The 21,629-nt window shown below is 41.7% G+C and overlaps 1 non-coding gene across 1 annotated transcript; it reads left to right on the forward strand.

Moving 5' to 3' along the window:
• Positions 1–233: 233 nt before the first annotated feature.
• LOC129862982 (U4 spliceosomal RNA) lies at positions 234–374 on the forward strand. The gene has a single exon (XR_008760855.1). It is a non-coding gene; the product is annotated as a U4 spliceosomal RNA (small nuclear RNA).
• The last annotated feature ends 21,255 nt before the right edge of the window (positions 375–21,629 follow it).

The following is a 21,629-nucleotide window of genomic DNA, read 5'->3' on the forward strand; positions in this document are numbered from 1 at the left end:
AGTGATATCCACGTAATGAGACAATGTATCCCACAATGCACTGCGTGGTTTGTGTTTATTATAAATAATACAACTCTAAAAACTAACACATGTAATACTTTTTTTCGTTAATCATATTTTAGAAGGACTCACAATTTACCTGTTTATATATTGTTTATATATTTATTGACTCAAACCGTCATAGGGACCGTAATTGTACCGATAGTCAATCCACTCGATTCCTCTTCCTTGTCAGCTTTGCGCAGTGGCAGTATCGTAGCCGATGAGGTCTATCCGAGGCGCGATTATTGCTAGTTGAAAACTTTACCCAATACCCCGCTGAGACGACTTGAAATATAGTCGGCTTTGGCAATTTTTGACGGTCTCTAAGGAGACTGATTTAGCTGTGAAAGTTAATACGTGATAAGAAAATGACATAATTTCTGTACTACTGACTGCGTGTGCTATTCACTTTGTCATGAAATTCTAAACTCATCTACTTTGGAAGCTACTGTAAAGGCCAACATATTAAAATGGATTTAAAATTCCCTGGAGAGAAAAGTCATCCCGTTTATTTTTTACCGTTTGTATGCAATGTGATGGTTTCTTTTATGACCAGTAGATGTCACTGTCTACCAAAATACATTGGTTATGTAGTGACGTTCAGCAACCAGGTGTGGGCAGCAGTGTATTGTATGAGACAATAAAGCATACCGGAAGAATATAATAATATATTCAACTTAGCAGAAAATGTTATACAAAGCAACATAGTGTAGTGCCGTGCGTGCATACATTATATTCATAAGGCTTTCCATTAGATGTTGGAACATTACTGAGGGGACTTGCTTCCATTCAACCACAAGACCATTAGTGAGGTCGGGCACTGATGTTGGGCTTGCGCGCAGTCGGCTTTCCAATTCATCCCAAAGGTGTTCGATGGGGGTTGAGGTCAGGGCTCTGTGCAGGCCAGTCAAGATCTTCCACTCTAATCTCAACAAACCATTTCTGTCTGGACCTCGCTTTTTGCCCGGGGGACTGTCATGAAAGGGCCTTCCCAAACTGTTGCCACAAAGTTAAAAGCACAGAATCATCTAGAGTGTCATTGTATGCTGTAGCGTTAAGATTTCCCTTCACTAGAACTAAGGGGCCTAACCCGAACCATGAAAAACAGCCTCAGACCATTATTCCTCCTCCACCAAACCTTACAGTTGGCATTATGCATTGGGGCAGGTAGCATTCTCTTGGCATTCGCCAAACCCAGATTTGGCTGTCGGACTGTCAGATGGTGAAGCGTGATTCATCACTCCAGAGAACTCGTTTCCACTGCTCCAGAGTCCAATGGCAGCAAGCTTTACACCACTCCAGCTGACGCTTGGCATTGCGCATGGTGATCTTAGGCTTGTGTGCGGCTTCTCGGCCATGGAAACCCCATTTCATGAAGCTCACGAAGAACAGTTATTGTGCTGAAGTTGCGTCCAGAGGCAGTTTGGAACTCGGTAGTGAGTGTTGCAACCGAGGACAGACGATTTCAGCACTCGGCGGTCCTGTTCTGTGATATTGTGTGGCCTACCACTTCGCGGCTGAGGCGTTGTTGCTCCTAGATGTTTACACTTCACAATAACAGCACTTACTGTTGAGCAGGGCTGCTCTAGCAGAGTAGATATTTGACGAACTGACTTTGGAAAGGTGGCATCCTATGATGGTGCCATGTTGAAAGTCACTAACCTCTTCAATAAGGCCATTCTACTACCAAATGTTGGCAAAGTTATTAGAAATAAAAAAATAAAAAACCTTATTTACATAAATATTCAAACCTTTTGCTATGAGACTCGAAATTGAGCACAGGTGTATCCTGTTTCCATTGATCATCCTTGAGCTGTTTCTACAACTTGATTGGAGTCCACCTTTGGTGAATTTGGAAAGGCACACACCTGTCTATATAAGGTCCCACAGTTGCCAGTGCACATCAGAGCAAAAGTCAAGTCATGAGGTCGAAGGAATTGTCTGTAGAGCGTGGAGATAAGATTGTGTCGTGGCACAGATCTGGGGAGTGTACCAAAACATTTCTGCAGTATTGAAGATCCCCAAGAACACAGTGGCCTCCATCATTCTTAAATGGAAGAAGTTTGGAACCACCAAGACTCTTCGTAGAGCTGGCTGCCCGGCCAAACTGAGCAATTGGGGGAGAAGGGACTTGGTCAGGGAGGTGACCAAGAACCCGATGGTCACTCTGACAGAGTTCTATAGGTCCTCTGTGGAGATGGGAGAACCTTCCAGAAGAACAACCATCTCTGCTGCACTCCACCAATCAGGCCTTTATGGTAGAGTGGCCAGACAGAAGCCACTCCTCAGTAAAAGGCACATTACAGCTTGCTCGGAGTTCCAGACTCTCAGACCATAAGAAACAAGATTCTCTGGTCTGATGAAACCGAGATTGAACTCTTTGGCCTCCATGCCAAGCGTCACATCTGGAGGAAACCTGGCGCCATCCGTAGGGTGAAGAATGGTGGTGGCAGTATCATGTTGTGGGGATGTTTTTCAGCGGCAGGGACTGAGAGACAAGTCAGGATCGAGGGAGTGATGAACAGAGCAAAGTACAGAGAGATCCTTGATGAAAACCTGCTCAAGAGCACTCAGGACCTCAAACTGGGGTGAAGGTTCATCTTCCAATAGGACAACGACCATAAGCACACAGCCAAGACAATGCAGGAGTGGCTTCGGGACAACTCTCTGAATGTCCTTGAGTGCCCCAGCTAGAGCCCGGACTTGAACCCGATCAAACATCTCTGGAGAGACCTGAAAATAGCTGTGCAGCAACGCTCCCCATCCAACCTGACAGAGCTTGAGAGGATCAGCAGAGAAGAATGGGTGAAACTCTCCAAATACAGGTGTGCCCAGCTTGTAGCGTCATACCCGAGAAGACTCAATGTTGTAATCGCTGCCAAAGATGCTTCAACAAAGTTCTCAAAAAGGGTCTGAATACTTATGTAAATGTGATATTTCAGTTTTATGATAATGCAGTATAACATGGAAGATTTGTGAATGACAACTTCAGTAGGGTCTGAGATATACACAGGAAGGATTTGATTGACCTTCAGTCAGGGTCAGAGTTCGATCCTCTCTCCTTCCTAATGGTTGGAGAAATGAGGACATTGAACACTGCCCTAATATGTTAACCTAAATATCTCAAGACATTAACCCTTTTATTTAACCTACACATGACCTGTTTTTTTATGTATTTCTATACTCTATGCACCAGCAACCTTAGCCAAAGACCATTTATCAGTCTCAGTTGAATTAATTTCCAGGCTTAATGTTGTCTTTGTGGTTCCACTGTCCTCCATGTGACCCAGGAGGATCATAGGCTTACTCTGACCAAACAGACAGCATGTTCCAAAGAAATAGATAGGCCTCTAAGAATTTATGGCCTTGATTCCGTCAGTCAGAAGACGTGGTAAGATTGAACCATTCCGCAACACCTGCATTCCATTCCAGCTGTACTTGGAGGCATGCCAAAAAAATAAAAAATAATTGGTCCAGCACCACATGCAGGACTAGTTCCTAGGCAACCATGTGACACTGTCGACAATTGCTATGGCAACCAACGTATCGGCCTCTCTCAATTCTTTGATGAAATGTGCAAGAATCTTCTCTTTGTGTGCGAATAGTTTCAATCACTGTGCCATTCTCTAAGTGAGGAGTGAACAGTTGTGAAGACCCAGTCACTACATTCGTAGTGGCTTTTCAAAAGATGTTCCTCTTCCATTGACATGCTGTCCTTTTCACGTTCTCCTTCCAGCTTTTTATTTCATGTGAAGGCTATGTGAAGTGTTTGAGTTCTAGGTATTATCTCTGTAGAATGGATGTACAGTAAGCTCCCTGAGATGTTATGTATGATATGCCAAGCCGTACACTGTTATGGGCTTTTAAAATACATCTAACCTGTACTCCTCCACAAAAAACGCATGATGTGTAGGCTGAGATTTTTTTAATTTATTCACAAAATCCTAATGAACATAATTTAGGACTTTTCTCAAAATAGTAGAAAACAGTCAATCTTTATGCTAGTGATATGCTCAAGATCTGTAAAGCACACATGCTTACAGCCACATTTAAAATAGATTTAAATTGACAAGAGACACAGCACAATTCACTTATGAAGAACAGAAGGTGCAATTCTGAGGTGAAATGTCGTATGTCCAATTATAGAAATATCTCACTATTTCAGATGTGAATCTGAGTCCTCTCCAAGAGGTGACCATACATGACCCCATTATTTACACAATGTTATGCCTCACTAATAGATTAAAGATCACAGGAATCAATACCAACATCTCACAAGAACCGTGTTAATGATTCAGCTCCACCAGTTAAACGTCCCCCGAAATCTTTTAATATTGTCTTTCTCTTAATCACTTCCCAGAGCAGGAGGGGTCGCCCCCAATTAACTGGCTAATTTGACTCTGACACCTCGCCACACCGTTATTGTATTTCAGCATAAATAACGTCACAGTCCCACAGGGAAATATGAGTGTGTGTGTGTGTGTGTGTGTGTGTGTGTGTGTGTGTGTGTGTGTGTGTGTGTGTGTGTGTGTGTGTGTGTGTGTGTGTGTGTGTGTGTGTGTGTGTGTGTGTGTGTGTGTGTGTGTGTGTGTGTGTGTGTGTGTGTGTGTGTGCGTGCGTGTGTGTTGGTAACAGGCTAAAGGACATTCACTCATGAGTGGAGTATAAAAGATCTATCAATCATCCTATTTCACTCATACAAAACTAGAGCTGACAATCCACATCTCATATTAGGAATCGCTGTTCGTCACATGTCATTTTGAGCCCTCTTCCCTTGAGGCTTTTTTGAAAGACATTTGAAGTCGGTAATGATGTCCATGGACAGGGTCAGGTATGTGTATGCATATTCATTTGTGTGTGTGTGTGTGTGTGTGTGTGTGTGTGTGTGTGTGTGTGTGTGTGTGTGTGTGTGTGAGATGCACATGTTTGCAGTATCTGGGTGTGTGTGCGTGTGCACGCCTGTGTGTCTGTAGACGGTGTGTGTGTGTACATTGATTAGCAGAGAGACGGGAACCGCAGGTCCTGCTCGTTCCTGTCAGATTATTAGAAGCATCCAGTCAGGGCCCTGGTAGCCTGCGAGGCTCTGTAGTGACTTTTTAAAGGGTATCTGCCTCCCCCTATTTCCTCAGAGCCCAGGTGCTTTTACTTATATTTATGTTACCATATTACTGGTAGAGCACAGCAAAACCCTCAGACACACACTTCACAACAGCACCCGGACACTGATACTGCAGGCAAAGGTGGGATTCTGAAGTAGTTTTGAAATGTGGTCAACTGCAGTAATTTGACAGTTGGTGGTGTGTGTCACCAAGTTGTGCTATCAATTGTCATTTGAGCTTGAACAATTACATACATTTCCCCTATATGTATTAAGAATTTGGGAATTCTGAGGCGGTTTTAGGAATCTAGGGTAATATGTTCTTGCTGTAGATTTTTGAATTAGCCATTTGGGATATTTCTAGACCCATGGCCTTTAACAATAAGCCCCATCATTGAATGAAAATCCCCCAGATTGAGCAGACAAAATAAAAGCTTTTTATTCCCTGGGACCAGACCACTCAGAAGCGCCGACCTCCAAAATGAAAATGGGCTTTTCAAAGCTACAGTGTACTGTAGGCACTCACACAAACCCTTATTATCCCCAGAGAAACGCTTCTTGCAAATCCCATTATGACAGAATATGAAAGGTCCAGGCCATGGTCAAGGCACTCAATTCTTATGAAGTTCATACAATTTCCACTTCTGAATAAGCACTTGTATTGATAATAAGGAAAGAGTGAGGTAGAAGGATTTTGGCAAGTGCTGATATGAATAAAATATATTATAGAACACCTTGAAAAGGAACAAAGCCACATCAGGATCACTACTGTAACTATGATGCCGGGCAGGGCGTGAGGGGGGCATAACCTGGCGGGGGGTCTTTGGTGTCCTCCCCCAGATTTTTTGGGGGCATCTAAAGCTAATTTCCTGCATTCTTACACAATCCAATATGCCGTCTCCATTTAGAACGAAAAGTAAGCAAAAATGCACATAGTCATCAAGCTAGGTAAGATATCATTATTAAATATGTTGAAGTGATTAAGAAGACTGCACTAGATCAAAGGAAATTCAATAATAAATATTGTGTTACACCTTTAAACAATAGCCTAACAAATGAACAACTCTTGAAAAAATACAAATATACAGTACATTTGGAAAGTATTCAGACCCCTTCCCTTTTTCCACATTTTGTTACGGTACTCATCAATCTCCACACAATACCCCATTCTGCCAAGGCAAAACAGGTTTTTCGAAATAAATAACAGAAATACCTTGTTTACATAAGTATTCAGACCCTTTGCTATGAGACACGAAATTGAGCTCAGGTGCATCCTGTTTCCATTGATCATCCTTGTTGTTTCTACAACTTGATTGGAGTCCACCTGTGGTAAATTCAATTGATTGGACATGATTTGGAAAGGCACACACCTGTCTATAGAAGGTCCACAGTTGACAGTGCATGTCAGAGCAAAAACCTAGCCACGAGGTCAAAGCAATTGTCCGTAGAGCTCCGAGACAGGATTGTGTCGAGGGACAGATCTGGGGAAGGGTACCAAAACATTTCTGCAGCATTGAAGGTCCCCAAGAACACAGTGGCCTTGGAACCACCAAGAGTCTTCCTAGAGCTGGCTGCCCGGCCAAACTGAGAAATCGGGGAAGAAGGGCCCTGGTCACTCTGACAGAGCTCTAGAGTTCCTCTGTGGAGATGGGAGAACCTTCCAGAATGACAAACATCTCTGTAGCACTCCACCAATCAGGCCTTTATGGTAGAGTGGCCAGACGGAAGCCACTCCTCAGTAAATGGCACATGACAGCTCGCTCTGAGTTTGTGATGTATCTCCAGACTCTCAGACCATAAGAAACAAGATTCTCTGGTCTGATGAAACCAAGATTGAACTCTTTGGCCTCAATGCCAAGCGTCACGTCTGGAGGAAACCTGGCACCATCCCTACGGTGAAGCATGGTGGTGGCAGTATCATTCTGTGGGGATGTTTTTCAGAGGAGCATGGGAATATTTCATTTTTTTTTTTTATATATATAAATTTGCAAACATTTCTAAAAACCTGTTTTTGCTTGTCATTATGGGGTATTGATGATTGAACAAGTTATTCCATTTTAGAATTAGGTTGTAACATAACAAAATCTGAAAAAATTAAAGGGCTTTGAATACTTTCTGAATGCGCTATAAAGGCCATGTGAGAATCTTTGGTAATTTAACCCATTTCTTAAGTTATTTTTGAGCATTTGATATTGCCTATAGGGCGCAAAATTGCTGGGACCATGGCTGGCAAGTGAGCTGCATCACACATGCCTAAATTAACATGTCAGGACTGCAGTTGGGTTTGCAATTCAGAATGTGGGGGAGACATGACGCCCCCGTTCCCAGTGAAAGTTGCGCCCCTGATGCCTGGTATGGCAACATTGTCATGGTGGTTCTAAGAAACATAGCCTTCTGCATGACTTTGGTGTGGCATGTTTATAGGGCTGTTATGGTGACTGTAACACCGGCGGTTACGAGTCATGACCATAGTCAAATTCCAAGTGAGCCTTTAGTCACGGTAACTAGGCTTCCACAAAACGGCACTCTAATGCTGCACATTAGTAGCCTTCCAAACTTGCTACCTGCCTGGTACTCAGCATCCTATTATCCCTGTAATCACTCTGACATCAATGCAAATGTATGTAAACTCAGCAAAAAAAGAAACGTCCCTTTTTCAGGACCCCGTCTTTCAAAGATGATTTGTGAAAATCCTATTAACTTCACAGATCTTCATTGTAAAGGGTTTTAACACTGTTTCCCATGCTTGTTCAATGAACTATAAACAATTAATGAACACACACCTGTGGAACGGTCATTAAGACAATAACAGCTTACAGATGGTAGGCAATTAAGGTAACAGTTATGAAAACTTAGGACACTAAAGAGGCCTTTCTGCTGACTCTGAAAAACACCAAATGAAAGATGCCCAGGGTCCCTGCTCATCTGTGTGAACGTGCCTTAGGCATGCTGCAAGGAGGCATGAGGACTGCAGATGTGGCCAGGGCATTAACTTGCAATGTCCGTACTGTGATGTCCGTACTAAGACAGCGCGACAGGGAGACAGGAGGGACAGCTGATCGTCCTCGCAGTGGCAGACCACGTGTAACAACGCCTGCACAGGATCGGTACATCCGAACATCACACCTGCTGGACAGGTACAGGATGGCAACAACAACTGCCCGAGTTACACCAGGAAGGCACAATCCCTCCATCAGTGCTCAGACTGTCCACAATAGGCTGAGCGAGGCGGAACTGAGGTGCTTGTAGGCCTGTTGTATGGCAGGTCCTCACCAGACTTCACCGGCAATGCCGTCGCCTATGGGCACAAACCCACCATCGCTGGACCAGATAGGACTGGCAAAAAGTGCTCTTCACTGATGAGTTTTACAGTTTTGTCTCACCAGGGGTGATGGTTGGATTTGCGTTCATCGTTGAAGGAATGAGCGTTACACCGAGGCCTGTACTCTGGAGCGGGATCGATTTGGAGGTGGTGGGTCAGTCATGGTCTGGGGCGGTGTGTCACAGCATCATCGGACTGAGCTTGTTGTCATTGCAGGCAATCTCAACGCTGTGTGTTTCAGGGAAGACATCCTCCTCCCTCATGTGGTACCCTTCCTGCAGGCTCATCCTGACATGACCCTCCAGCATGACAATGCCACCAGCCATACTGTTCGTTCTGTGAGTGATTTCCTGCAAGACAGGAAATGGCCAGCAAAGAGCCCGGATCGCAATCCCATTGAGCACGTCTGGGACCTGTTGGATCGGAGGGTGAGGGCTAGGGCCATTCCCCCCAGAAATGTTTGGGAACTTGCAGGTGCCTTGGTGGAAGAGTGGGGTAACATCTCACAGCAAGAACTGGCACATCTGATGCAGTCCATGAGGAGGAGATGTACTGCAGTACTTAATGCAGCAGGTGGCCACACCAGATACTGACTGTTACTTTGTTCAGGGACACATTATTCCATTTCTATTAGTCACATGTCTGTAGAACTTGTTCAGTTTATGTCTCAGTTGTTGAATCTTGTTATGTTCATACAAATATTTACATGTTAAGTTTGCTGAAAATAAACGTAGTTGACAATGAGATGACATTTATTTTTTTGCTGAGTTTAGTTATGATGGCCTCTAATACACTGAACAAAAATATAAACGCAACATGCAACAATTTCAAAGATTTTACTGAGTTACAGTTCATGTATGGAAATCAGTCAATTGAAATAAATTCATGAGGCCCTAAGCTATGAATTTCACAGGACTGGGAATATAGATATGCATCTGTTGGTCACAGATACCTTTAAAAAAAAGTAGGGGCGTGGATCAGAAAACCAGATTGTATCTGGTGTGACCACCATTTTCCTCATGCAGTGTGTGGAATGTTGTCCTCCCACTCCTCTTCAATGGCTGTGCGAAGTTGCTGGATATTGGCGGGAACTGGAACAAGCTGTTGTACACATCGAGCCAGAGCATCACAAACATGCTCAATGGGTTACAGGTCTGGTGAGTATGCAGGCCATGAAAGAACTGGGACATGTTCAGCTTCCAGGAATTGTCTACAGATCCTTGTGACACGAAGCTGTGCATTATCATGCTGAAACATGAGGTGATGGCAGTGGGCCTCAGGATCTCTTCACGGTATCTCTGTATAATTAAATTGTTCGTTGTCCTTAGCTAATGCCTGCCCATACCAGAACGCCACCGTCACCATGGGGCACTCTGGCAACAGCTCTGGTGGACATTCCTGCAGTCAGCATGCCAATTGCAGGCTCCCTCAACCTGAGACATCTGTGGCATTGTGGTGTGTGACAAAACTTCACATTTTAGAGTGGCCTTTTATTGTCCCCAGCACAAGGTGCACCTGTGTAACGATCATGCTGTTTGATCAGCTTCTTCATATCTCACACCTGTCAGGTGGAAATGCTCACTAACAGGGATGTAAACAAATTTGTGCACAACATTTGAGAGAAATAAGCTTTTCGTGCGTATGGAACATTTCTGGGATCTTTTATTTCAGCTAATGAAACATGGTACCAACACTTTACATGATGCGTTTTAATTATTGTTCAGTATAAAAAAAGGTTCCTATCAGCTTTTTATATTTATTTCTCAACTTTCCTAATATTAAGCATATAGCTTCGCTTTACAACAGGAATATAGCCTACCTGGCTGGCATGAAAATGAACCACGGGAAAAGCGTCCTCCATTCGCTATTTAAGTGCATAGATGTACCTTTTTCCGAGACAGGTGCATGACAAAACTAATTTCACACATATACTAAATAATATATGTAAAACAAGATTAAATTAAGAATAGTCTGATGGCTGACAATATTATCACTTGTAAATTATGTATTATCACTTATAGAACGTGTGTGGTTAATCCTGGATGCTGATTGGTTAAAACCGCATTCCAGCTGGTGTTTATTCCACAAGTTGAAATGGCTATTTACTCTGTTCCATCTCAGTGCGCAATCCAATGTCTCATCAGCCCAGCCTGACAAATTTTCTCCCCTGTAAAATGGAGCTAGACATTATCTCCCATTTCTAGACTAGCGATTGGTTTTCAATAGTGGAGATTTGTATAAAACTTGCGCTCTGTCTCTTTGACATTTGTAACATTTGTTTCAATATTGAAATTCAATCACCAGCTGTCCCATAGTAATGAATGTCTAGGGGTCAGGAGTCTGGACAAGACAGACAGGCAGGTGTAGTATGGGTGATCTATATATGTTTATATTAGTTACTATGCTGTTACTAAGCAGTAATGTATACGACACCTAATAGGTAATGCACATGTGCACGATTGGGCCGGGCTGTAGAGCACGAGAGGTTTTTACTAAACGACATTAAGTTATACTCCCGTCTCCTGCCTGGTCATTTTCTCCACGACACTCGCACTGAAGGACAAGTTGACCAATAAAATAGGTAAATGTTTGTCCTATGGGGGATAGTAGATTGATATAAGCTAGTGATTTTGCTCTTCGTTACTCATCTTGTTGGCTGAGGAAAAGTAAATGTGGACAGTTCTTTTAATCTGAGAGAGCCATGTGAGTGAGAGGGTCTTTGGAGCATGGCAATTGGCAGCCGGGAGAAGGGGGCATTATGGCCACACAAGGGGGATGCCAAATTCGAGGCCTGGTGAGAATTTTATCAAGTGCTTGTCAAATTGTGAATGAGAGACTGAGGAAGTGTGTGCAGCCTGCGCAAGAAACAAAGCAGAGCTCATGCCTTTCATGCAACTTTTTTCAAATCATCATTAGAGTCGCATCATGCAGCCTTAGAATGTATTAAAAATGAAATCAAAACATATAGCCCAATGTTTGTATCACAACTACAGTTGCATAAAGTCAGTTGTATAAATTAACACCCACCATCAACTGTCAAATTAAGCATATATGAGGACCTGTTTCTTTGTTAACCGTTCAACACAGAATAGCCGCATGTGCGCATTCCCTCAAATCGTTTGGAGAAAATATCCTTTCTATTTTATTCAATTATGTTCAATTGTATTCTTCATAATATAAAATAATGCCACGGAAGTCTAAGCAAATCGTGTCTGCTAAATTAATTAGTGTAGCCCACAGCCATAAGGCATAGCCAGATCAGGGCCTAAGATAAGGACAATGCAGTGAATGCTATTTTGTTCTTCTGAAATAGATACAATTTTCTTCATATCATGTTTCTTTAGACCTGTCTAAAAGAAATAATGGATTTATTGTGATGGTGTAGGCTATATTACATGGATTTATTATACTTTTTAATATGTAGATGTTCCAAAGGTCTGCATCAGTGGCTTGTAGGCTGTGCGTTGAACCCAGTAGATGCTAAACGTGTTTATGTTAATTAACGGTAAATTACCGTGAGACCGGCAGTTATTTGCTTGACAATCACTGGCTGACAAAATCTCATGACTGCCACAACACTAGGCATGTAGACTGCAACACAAAATAATTCCTTTCAAAGATATGAACACAAACAAAGATGTACAAACTGACATTTAGGTTATTGTTCCCATGAAACAAAGCTACCTCCCATCCCCCCAGTATGGTGAAATCTGGGAAAACCCAGTCTATGACATTATAACATCCTATCCCCACGTAGGACACAAATTGTTCCTCCTCTGGGTCCATTAGATAGACCCCAGTGTCCATTCAGAGATCATCAAGTTAATCTAGCCATTTGTTCTTCACTGGCCAGACATGGGAAATAGCCTGTTTGTAACGCACGTCGTCGGGAGAAGACGATAGACATCTGCCTCTGATTGAGAAGCATACCAGGCCAAACACACAGAAATTCAAAACAAGGACAACATAGAACACCAGACATAGAATGCCCACCCAAACTCACACCCTGACCAACCAAAATAGAGACATAAAAAGGATCTCTACGGTCAGGGCGTGACACTGTTTTTGGATCGTGGAGAAGTGAATGTATAGCTATTTTAAAAGCAGCTGCTCTTTCAGCTTTGGGCAATGGCCATGGAATAGCCCGTGTCATTACATCTCGTTAGTGAAGTCATCTGTGATGTAGGGTACTGGTGGTGGATGCTGTGTACGACAAGACTCCTGATCAGACTACTTCTGCTCTGGTTGAGTTGAGTTAACTGATGACTTAGCTACTTGGAATGCATCACAAATAAATGTGTAATCCAAAACCCCTAAAGCTCCTTTATAAACTCAACCTGACATAGAAATGACAAAAAAAGACACTCGTCAGATATGACATTGAACGCCATTGCCTCTTGTGCAAGTTGACTTAGTCAGAAAGACACAATCTTTGAAAATAATTATTGTTAGCTACCCTCCACTCTAGCTATGGAGGTGGACATGATCAATCAATATAGCCACCTGGTGCTGACATTACACATGAAAGCTTTCTAGCGAAAAGCCTCCATAGGATTAGTGCTATCGTCAAGGAGATGACATTTTATTGACATGCTGTATGAGAGAAAGAGGGGATGTCAGTGGAGGAAACAGGGAGCTAAAACAGGTCTATAAAAGGCTTTGCCTTTCAACATGTCGCGTTACCCTCTGAGTTCTGAGATTAATACCCATAGTGCAGGTGATGCTTCGGGGTCTCTCTCCAGCTCTGGCGGTTCACACACATGAACAGGACACATACAGTGTGGACAGGAGTGCTATGAAGTCCTCTGTCTGATGGGTGCAAGTGGTTGTCATATTAGTACAAACGCAGTAGACCATAGTTTCTAATCAGTCGAAAGGTAAGTACTATGTAAATACTTTTTCAGAGAGCAATTTATAAATCAGAAAGTGCTATGGAAAAAAGCTCAATCGTAATATTACAATTGTGATTACGCACTTGAACCCGATCGAACATCTCTGGAGAGACCTGAAAAGAGCTGTGCAGCGACGCTCCCCATCCAACAGAGCTTGAGAGGATCAGCAGAGAAGAATGGGAGAAACTCCCAAAATACAGGTGTGCCAAGCTTGTAGCGTCATACCCGAGAAGACTCGATGTTGTAGTCGCTGCCAAAGGTACTTCAACAAAGTACTGAGTAAAGGGTGTGAATACTTATGTAAATGTATCATCCTTATACACTTAAGGAAATCCCGAATATCATGGATATAATGGAGCTAGTGGATATATGGAGGCTTAAATATCCTGACCTAGTGAGATATACATGGTGGAGGTTCAATCAAGCCAGTCGTCTTCACTGCTTTGTTATCTCACTGGCACCAAACATTTAAAAAGTGTTGATAGGGGACAGAATGCTGTCGGACCATCAAATAATTACATTACTCTTACAGAATTTCCACGTGTGCGAGGTTATTGGAAATGTAATCCAAGCCTGTTGGATGGCAACTTGTTTTTAATCAGGACAGAATCATTTAAAGCTGGCTTTTCTGACATAATATAGGTACAGTAGATCCCCTTATTGTATGGGACACTTTTAAATGTGCCTTTAAAAGCCATGCATTTCAATACTCATCTTTAAAACAAAAGCAATTTAAGAAATAAATAGAGGGACTGACAGGACAGATAGATAGCACTAAAAACAGTACCATAGAGGCACAGAATACGTTAGAGGAAAACCAAAGAAATGGATGAACTTATTCAAGAAAGATCAAGTGTAATATATTATAAAAATAAAGTGAACTGAATGGAATATGGGGGAAAATGCACTTTCTTTCTTCTTCTTCAACATATAAATGCTACCAAAAATAATGTACTGAAACTTGTTACAAACGATGGAGTCACCCATGATTCACCAAACAATATTTTGAAAGAGGAAGCAAAGTACTTTAAGTTTATGTTTTCGCTTCAGTCTCCTCCTCCATTTCCACTAACCAAAGTTAATTGTACGCATTTTTTCCTATTAATAATGTAAAATTAACAGCTGTACAGAAATACTCAAATTACAGAGGAGGAACTTCTTCATGCAATTAAAGCAATTAAGTTTGGGAAAACTCCAGGGCTGGATATCATACCAGTTGAAGTATACCAAACCTTTTTTGATGTACTCGGAGGGCCGTTATTAGCCTGTTTTACCTACTCCTATAAAAATGGTAGATTATCAGATACTCAACAAGAAGGTCTGATTTCATTATTACTGAAACAGGACCCAAGTGGTGTCCAGTCCATTTAAAAATGTGGAGGCCCCTTACACTTCAGTGTTGTGATGCAAAAATTCTAGCAAAGTGCAAAGCTCATATAACTTTAAAGGTATTGTCGGATATTATTCATCCAAATCAGACAGTTTTTTTACATGGATGATGCATTGGAGATAATATAAGACAAGTACTGGAGACAATAGAACACTATGAAAAATCTGGGAAACCAGGCCTGGTTTTCATAGCTGACTTTGAAAAGGCTTTTGATGAAGTACGACTGGAATATATATATAAATGCCTGGAATATTTCAATTTCGGAGAACCTCTTATACAATGGGTTAAAGATATGTACAGTAGCACAAGGTGTAAAAAAGTAAATAATGGCTACTTCTTATATATATGGTTGTATCCCTCATATATATATTGCTGCGAAGCGACAGAAGCATTAGATCATTTGTTTTGGTAATGTTTTGTTACGTTACAGGCTTATTCTGAAATTGATAAGATAGTTTTTTTCCCTCATCATGCTACAAACAATACCCCATAAAGACAAATAAAAAACAGATTTTTAGACATTTTTCCTAATATATAAATAATAATATATATATATCACATTTACATAAGTATTCAGACCCTTTACTTAGTACTTTGTTGAAACACCTTTGGAAGCGATTACAGCATAGGGAGTTTTGAGGTATGACGCTACAAGCTTGGCACACCTGTATTTGGGGAGTTTCTCCCATTATTTTCTGCAGATCCTCTCAAGCTCTGTCAGCTTGGATGGGGAGCGTTGCTGCACAACTATTTTCAGGTCTCTCCAGAGATGTTCGATTCGGTTCAAGTCCGGGCTCTGGCTGGGGCACTCAAGGACATTCAGAGAGTTGTCCCGAAGCCACTCCTGCATTGTCTTGGCTGTGTGCTTATGGTCGTTGTCCTGTTGGAAGGTGAATCTTCGCCCCAGTCTGAGGTCCTGAGTGCTCTGGTGCAGGTTTTCATCAAGGATCTCACGTGGTCCTGTGTAGCTCAGTTGGTAGAGCATGGCACTTGCAGCGGCACGGTTGTGGGTTCGATTCCCACGGGGGACTAGTATAAAAATGTATGCACTCACTACTACTGTAAGTCGCTCTGGATAAGAGCGTCTGCTAAATGACGTAAATGTAAATCTCTCTGTACTTTGCTCCGTTCATCTTTCCCTCGATCCTGACTAGTCTCCCAGTCCCTGCCGCTGAAAAACATCCCCACAGCATGACGCTGCCACCACCATGCTTCACCGTAGGGATTGTGCCAGGTTTCCTCCAGGTGTGATGCTTGGCATTCAGGCCAAATAGTTCAATCTTGGTTTCATCAGACCAGAGAATCTTGTTTCTTATGGTCTGAGTGTCTTTAGGAGCCTTTTGGAAACTCCCTTTTGGAGTTTCCGGACTGTCAGTCCGCTTGGAGTTTCCAAAAGGCTCCTAAAGACACTCAGACCATGAGAAACAAGTGTGCTTTTTACTGAGGTGTGGCTTCCGTCTGGCCACTCTACCATAAAGGCCTGATTGGTGGAGTGCTGCAGAGATGGTTAACCTTCTGGAAGGTTCTTCCATCTCCATAGAGGAACTCTAGAGCTCTATGAGAGTGACCATCGGGTTATTGGTCACCTCCCTGACCAAGGCCCTTCTCCCCCAATTGCTTAGTTTTGCCAGGCGGCCAGCTCTGTGTACAGCTCTGTGTATATGTATATGTGTATATGTACAGTATCAGTCAATCGTTTCGACACACGTACTCATTCCAGGGTTTTTGTTTATTTTTACTATTTTCCACATTGTAGAATAATAGGGGAAACTATGAAATAACACATATGAAATCATGTAGTAACCAGAAAAGTGTTAAACAAATCAAAATATATTATATATTTGAGATTCTCAAAGTAGCCACCCTTTGCCTTGTTGACAGCTTTGCACACTCTTGGCATTCTCTCAACCAGTTTCATGAGGTAGTCACCTGGAATGCATTTCAATTAAAAGGTGTGCCTTGTTAAAAGTTCATTTGTGTAATTTCTTACATTCTTAATGCGTTTGAGCCAATCAGTTGTGTTGTGACAAGGTAGGGTTGGTATACAGAAGATAGCCCTATTTGGTAAAAGACCAAGTCCATTGTATGGCAAGAACAGCTCAAATAAGCAAAGAGAAACGACTGTCCATCGTTACTTTGAGGAATGAAGGTCAGTCAATCCGGAAAATTTCAGGAACTTTTAAAGTTTCTTGAAGTGCAGTAGCAAAAACCATCAAGCACTATGATGAAAATGGCTCTCATGAGGGAAGGAAGAGTTACCTCTGCTACAGAGGGTAAGTTCATTAGAGTTACCAGCCTCAGAAATTGCAGCCCAAATAAATGCTTCACAGAGTTCAAGTAACAGACACATCTCAATATCAACAGTTCAGAGGAGACTCCGTGAATCAGGCCTTTATGGCAGAGTTGCTGCCAAGAAACCACTACTAAAGGACACTTATAAGAAAAAGAGACTTGCTTGGCCCAAGAAACACGAGCAATGGACATTAGACTGGTGGAAATCTGTCTTTTGGTCTGATGAGTCACATTATACGATTTTTGGTTTGAACAGATGAACTCCGCATGTGTGGTTCCCACCGTGAAGCATGGAGGAGGAGCGATTCAAGTGTGCAAAGCTGTCATCAAGGCAAAGGGTGGCTACCTTGAATAATCTAAAATCTAAAATATATGTTGATTTGTTTAACCCTTTTTTAGTTACTACATGATTCCATATGTGTTATTTCATAGTACAAATAAAGAAAAACCCTTGAATGAGTAGGTGTGTTCAACTTTTGACTGGTACTGTATAAAGATGAGAAGAGTAGGCCTAACGAACAGCAGAAGCCCTAGCTATGTCAATCTACTATCCCCCATAGTACAAAAGTTGACCTATTCTGTGCGAGAAATAAATATTCCAAATATAGTCTGGGACAGTTGTGGGTTGCGATAGATCCCAGATTAGTACAACAATTAGCATCAAATAGTCTTTTTTACACAATGAGGCTGACGCAACATATCAGAGCGTTAAGCTTAAAATGTTGATAAACTATTAGGCTATTTCTTCACATTATAAGCGCAGCAATGTGCACATGGCAGTAGGCTGTAAGCACGAATGTTCCATTAGCGTGAAAACACCATTATCAAAAGTGACCGCAAATGTGATTATTCATGTAATGCTTTTATTATATAGGTGCATTTTAATGGTGAAAATGATCTTCTCCAAACTTAACTCATGCGCTGCTTATGTATGCCAGTTAGGCTCTACACCCCTGTAAAGTAGATTAATGTGCTTCATTTAAAAAAGGTATTTGGCCACTTTAGTTGTGATCCAAACCTTATCAAAACACATAGGCCTATGTGTCAGGCTACATGAGGTGTGCAACTACTAAAAGTAGCAAAAAAAGGAATTGTTTCTTGCATTATGCTGAGCATCATTCACAAGTGATAATATATCATTCACAAGTGATAGGCTGATATTGTCACCTATCACAATATTCTTAATTTAATCTTGTCTTTACACATACTAAATAATATATTTGTGAAATTAGTTTGGATGTAGAATGGACCATTATCATGCACCTGTCTCGAAACAGGGGCCGGGGAATAAAATACATGTCATATATGCTCTTAAATAGGGACTGGAGGATGATTTTCCTGTGGTTCATTGTCATGCCAGCCAGGTAGGCTATACTCCTGTTGTATAGATAAGCAATGTGCTTAATATTAGGAAAGTTGAGAAAAAATATAGTAGGACTCGCCTATAGAAAGCTGATGGGATCCTGTTCTTTTTAATCGAGGCCATTACTCTGTTTTCTCACACAATTGCATAGCCTATAGAAATGTTGTGCAACATGAGCTCATGGGCTCTCATGAAGTGTTTGATTAGATTTTCAATTACATTTGCATTGATGTCAGAATGATTAGAGGGACAATAGAGTGCTGAGTACCAGGCAGTTAGCAACTTTGGTAGGCTACTAATGACCATCAGCAGCATCAGAGCTTGGAGAAGCCTAATTACCGTGAATAAACAGTCACGTGGAATTTGCCTGCCTTCACGACTCGTGACCGCCGGTGTGGTGGTAATACGGTCACTGCAACAGCCCTACTTGTAGGAAGCAATCACTCCCCTATTGCTGACTACAAATGAACTATCACTGAGCTAGTAACTCAATAACTAGCAAAGGATATGAACAAAATGTGCACATGTGGCTACATGCAGGTCTCTCTAAGATCTCAAAACAAGCGCATCTAATGGCGACCGCTCATGCTGTAAACACAGTCCAGTTCAAAGTAAATGGCACAGATCGATATATGGCAATGGTCTATTTGCATATAGGCCTACTGCAACTTTGATTGTTTATGCCGCACTGGTCTGTGTAGAGTATGGGCTGAGTAGTGCGTGTCAATTCAATAGAATCTTACTCCGATGCGTTCTGCCTACAACAACATCTCTTGCATACTTTGTTTTGTTTCGGTATGTTGCATTGAAAGTGGCTAATATTGTGTTGATTCGATCACAATTGCCACAGTAAAGGGAAACACTGACAGTGTTAACAGGGAAAATTTTAGAACAGTGGTCACCAACCTTTTCTGAGTCAAGATCACTTTGAGTTAAAATGCAAGGCGAGATCTACCGCTTAGATTTTTTTTCAACAAGCCTATGCAACATTAACCAATTAAAAACAGTTCTGTAGCAGTGAGGTTTGTACAGTAAGCTTTAGGCCCAATACATTATCTCCTCATATTGACATTGCTTGAATTGCCCTGCCAATACATTGTTGTTGGGGCCATTTAAAAATATATATATTTCAAAATTTGGTGATCACACCGATAATAGATCTGTTGTTGTATTACTTGTAAAGCACAGCTGAGTGAGCATACATTTAAATCATTGTCTTTTTCTTTTTTCTTTTACTGGGCTGATGGTGCCTACATCTGATGGTCCATCTCAGCAGAAGGAGAGAGCAGCATACTGAGGGTCCGCCACTCAACATCCCTCCTCTCTCCCTTTCCTCCACTGACACCGACCAAAAAGCTGATGGCGAAACTCGAGTTGCACCACATTATTTCTGCCTCATGCACAAATTCATGTTGTTACTCCTATGAACAGAGAAAGTGAAATATTCCTCAATATTAAAAAGACCCAAGCCTCTAATAACAACAACGTAAGCCTATAGATCTACTTTCCTACTCATTCATTACTGCTGCAGTGCTTGTTGTAGCGCGGAAATGGAAAAAACGCACATTTTATGGCTTGTGAAAGTGTTGAATACAAAGTGTTGACAGTGCTCACTCATAAAAACAGCATCTCTTCGCTGTATTCGTCGACAGTTTGTCTAGTCATAGCTTTAAACGTTTAGAAATCTCACAGTATAAACGTTGCTGTAGCTTTCTTTTATATCTGATACTTTACTGCAATCACAGTCAACTGAGCCATCCGATTGGCCAGCGGTAGGCCTGTAGTGCACTTGATTTTTTTCTCTGGGATTGCCGGGAAGGCAGAGTTTGTACCTTCAGACATTAAATGGTTCAAAATGGCAACAGTTTGCATCCCCGGCGTGCAGGGTAGCTGAATCAGGTACACTTACCGCCAACAGCACTTGGCGGTAACAGCACAACACTTACCGCCAAAAAAAAAAAAAGGAAACCAAGGCTTTATCATTGGGGCTTTTTACAGAACTGTTTGGCAATCGACTAGGAATGCTTTGGAGAACAACCAGTCGATCTATTTTCACCGGTTGGTGACCACTGCTCAAGAAAGTTGAGTGAAGTTCAATATCCTGCTTCTCTCTGCTGATTTTGCTGTGCGGCTGCACAGCAGTCTCGGGCTACTGCGCTCGCACGTGGGCAGCTCAGAAGGGACATTGCTAAGGAGTATTTCTGTCTGTAACGAAGCCCTTTTTGTGGAAAAAATCTAATTCTGATTGGCTGGACCTGGCTCCCAAGTGGGTGGGCCTATGGCCTCCCAGGCCCACCCATGGCTGCACCCCTGCCCAGTCACATGAAATCCATAGATAAGGGCCTAATGAATTTATTTAAATTGACTGATTTCCTTATATGAACTGTAACTCAGTAAAATTGTTGAAAGTGTTGCATGTTGCGTTTTTATATTTTTGTTCAGTATAAGTGAACAGCTAGAGATGAGGTACAGCAGAAACAACACCATCTGTCCTCACTTCTATTTCTATACTGCGAGGGCTTAGGCATCGAGGATGCATTTCTGGATCCATCCACTCTAAAACACTGTTTCTATTTAATATTGTCTGTAGGTAAATGTAAATAGGTCAATATAAAACAGATTTTATTCAATTGAACCCTAATACAACACTCTAATCCACGATGTTGAACAGTTTGAGTTTGAAATGTAGCTATGTAATAGTCTCAGTGGGGTTTAGGCTTAGCGGTCTAAAACAGGCTAATTTCATAAACCACCTCAAATGGTTCATTGATTTTTGGTTTATCAGTTAATTGCATGTTGTTGAGATATAAAAAGTAATTACATGTTACTTAATTACACACATTTTCATTAAATGCTTTCTTAAGTACCTACTCAGGAGAATCCCCTTTTCAAAATGAGAAAATCAATCCGCTAGGATTCCATTCCAAATTTTACACCCCAACATTTGGGCAAGTCCAGCATTAATTAGATTTGCATGCAAAATCACAACATTAATGTCTCACAGAATGAACAAACCAAATATAAAATATAAATCATACTTTTGATGTGTGTGTGTCTATAGTAACCCTAGAAAGCGGACTTTTAAATATTGGCATGTTGGAGAAATAAAGTCAGCGTTTGTAAGTCTTAGGTCAAAACATGGATAGCCATTTTGAAGGAAAGGCTTGGCTGAACACAAAAACTATCATTTTGAAGGAAAGGCTTGGCTGAACACAAAAACTATCATTTTG

This window comes from Salvelinus fontinalis, chromosome 9 (genome assembly GCF_029448725.1).
Source record: "Salvelinus fontinalis isolate EN_2023a chromosome 9, ASM2944872v1, whole genome shotgun sequence".
NCBI classification, from domain to species: Eukaryota; Metazoa; Chordata; class Actinopteri; order Salmoniformes; family Salmonidae; genus Salvelinus; species Salvelinus fontinalis.